Source organism: Chiroxiphia lanceolata, chromosome 4 (genome assembly GCF_009829145.1).
Source record: "Chiroxiphia lanceolata isolate bChiLan1 chromosome 4, bChiLan1.pri, whole genome shotgun sequence".
NCBI lineage: Eukaryota > Metazoa > Chordata > Aves > Passeriformes > Pipridae > Chiroxiphia > Chiroxiphia lanceolata.
The window spans coordinates 43,686,692-43,689,671 of NC_045640.1; the positions used below are offsets into that span (position 1 = coordinate 43,686,692).

At 39.4% G+C, this 2,980-nt stretch overlaps 1 long non-coding RNA gene across 1 annotated transcript; it reads left to right on the forward strand.

Annotated features, from left to right (window-relative positions):
• On the forward strand, positions 1–1,343 carry LOC116785901. Its single transcript, XR_004356764.1, has 2 exons — positions 1–78; positions 520–1,343. It is a non-coding gene; the product is annotated as an uncharacterized LOC116785901 (long non-coding RNA).
• Positions 1,344–2,980: the final 1,637 nt, after the last annotated feature.

Sequence of the window (2,980 nt, forward strand, 5' to 3'; positions counted from 1 at the left end):
CACAGGAAAGAGCCACGTCTTATTGCTTTTATATGGATTTATAGAAAATTGAGATCCTACAACATACTCAAAAGTTATGTTCCTTGCAGGCTTAAGCATTTTATTACTTGCATTTACTATGTCATTACTATACCTTTGCTGACATATCTCCATGTGCAAACCACTGTCAACCGGCGTGTATGACCTCAAGATTTTTCCCCCATTTGGTGGTGTACACACGACTCACCCCAGCCCTGGTTACGCTGTGACCTGAGAAATGCTCATTAGGCCTTGGCCTTGATAAACTGCACCTGGCCTAAGTCCCTCTGATGATTATCAGAAACATTGTCTGTTCCCAGGAACTAGTGCTATCTAACGAGCTCCTGTTCTTTAATGAACAGACTTGAAAACTTATTTTTCTTCCCTGAATAACAACCCAAATGGAATAATATTTTCATTATCAAATTTTCAAAGAAAGTTACTGACCTGAATTGCAGCCAGGATGGAAAATTACTATGACTAAAGCCAACTCTCTTGCAGCTCTATAAACAGCGATCCAAACTGAGACCCCTTGAGCTCTCCCGGACAGCAGCAAGCTGTGACCAGCAATGTCCCTCTGAGTGGGACACCTCTCAGAGCCAGAGAACTCTCAAGTTTGCTATACTTGGATGATCACTGAACAATGACAGGAGATTCTGGGCTGATACCCTGACTCCTCAAGACTCAACCCTTCACCTGTTGAAAAGATGCAAAGGCATCTGAAGTACTTCACTGAATCCGAGGACAATTTTTCAAGAGTATACCTTGTACAGGCTCTTTATGTCTGTGTGCATGCAAGCATGAATATGCCATAGCAAATGTACCAGGAATGTTCCTCCCTTAGATTCTTAAGTATTTTAGGTTTGTAGTAAGTTAGGCCTATGAGTTACTGTTATGCTATAGTAAATTCTATATGAATCCTTTGCTAAGTTGTTTATCTTAAGATATTAAGTGCAGTTAAGGTTAAGTGCTTTTGGACCTTTAGGTCCAAAACTGTTTGCCAAGTCCGGGCTCAGTTTAGCACAAGAGTCTACTCCGAACCTTGTGACCCAACAGGAGGGTCTTCCATATTCCTTTTTTCCTTGCCCTTTCCTATTCTTTTCTTCCTTACCCATTCCTATCCTTTTCTTCTCTGACCTACCCCCTTGCCCTATCCCTCAGTCTCCACATAGATGTTTTGGGGTTTACTTTGGTTTAGATTGATTTATTTTGGATTTTTGGTTTGCTTTTGTCTGTGTGCTTTAACCATCTAGTAAGTAGTAGAGTGAACCTTGTCTACGAGCTTTGTTGTGCTTTTGCTTTTATATTAAACCTGTTTTTGCTGATACCACTGCCAGTGATTATGGCAGTAAATCTGCAGTATATGAGAAAACTGTGGTTTAAACATGTTTCAAAATGGCTTTTTGTAGTCTCTTTGCTAACTCATGCTTTCTTCTTCCCAAGACCCCCCACGACCTCCCATGCAGGAATGTCCTGGGAAGATGTCCTAAGGTGTTCTCATTGGACCTTGTTAACCCCTTCCTGTAACTGGGTGTTCCTGTAAGCCCCTTGAGATTTCTAATTGGTTACTCTGTGAGTCCTTCTAACCCTGTAAATGTAACCCCCCCAACAATAAACTCTCTCTTGCGTCCTCTCCACACCGGTGTGCTGTCTCTGTGCCTGCCATGGAGCCACGTGGGTGGGAGGAGGGGGGAGCACCTCTCCCCTCCAGGCTCAGGACCTGAAGAAACCCCTGGCGCTGGAGTCCCCCCCCCATCCACTTATGGAACTAGAACTGGGCCGCCCCACGCCATGGGGGAAAGAGATCCAGAAGTGATTCCTTAAGCAACCTTAAAACATTCATTTGCAGCACCCTGCTCTCTTATTTCTTAACCAAAAGTACTGTAGCAGTAACCCTGAAGCTGCGAAAAAATCCCAAAACAACAGAAAAGAGTAGATGTCCTGTAATCCTTGAGAGGATTGATCAATATGGAAAACAGAGGTATCTGTATTACAATAGACATATCCATACACTGTGTGGAAAGACCAAAGAGGCAGGTGTAAGAGAATAGCAGTTGATTCTACATTTCTCTAATGTCATTGCCAAAGAGATTGAAGTTAACCCCAGCTCACTGAAGCCAGTAAAATTTGCATTGCTGATATTGGTAGGTGAAAAATACTTATAGAGGTTTCAACCTAAAAAAGTCTTCAAAGTTATTAAATTTGTGGTTCCTGTTGTTATGTAAATAAGCCTAGTATTCATACTTTTGCTATGTGAAATTCAGCATGTTCCTAAAGACAGGTTAATCAGCCTGCAAAATGTATTAACTGTCAAAAAAAGTGTTCTCTAATCTGAAGCACCTCTCTTGTATTGGAGTATTTTACTAGTGACATTGAAGTAGCTTTAAACTTGCTGCACTTTATAACACTCACAGTCAGTGTAGTACCTTAAAAAAAAAGCTTTGAACATGGTCATATACTTAAAATACTATTAAAAGAACCAACTAAAAATCCTTGAAAATTATGAAGCTCATTTTTGTACTGAAAGATAATATTTTGGAAAGTTCAGAAAGATTGTTTTTGGGGGGGAAATTATAATTAAATCAAAATATGCCTATTTGTATACATCCACATTTAACCCCTATGTTTCAATAAAATTATGTAATTAATTCACTGAACACATTTAATGCCAGTGTAGTTTCTTTTGTGGATTATACTGTCATTGAAGAATTGAGATACAAATCAGTGGTGAAAAGGATTAGCTTGTCATCTCTAAAGTTCTTAAAGGCAGTGTTTGTTCATGCATAAAGGTAGATGTAAATAACTTGTGAAGAGTTAATGCATGATTAGTAATTGTTATCAACATGTTACAGGCATGAACTTATGAATAACTGTCCCATGGCTATATCTATACAAATTGATAAAGAATATATATTTACTTTGAAAAGAACCAGGAAGACAGTTATTGAGATGTCATTCAACA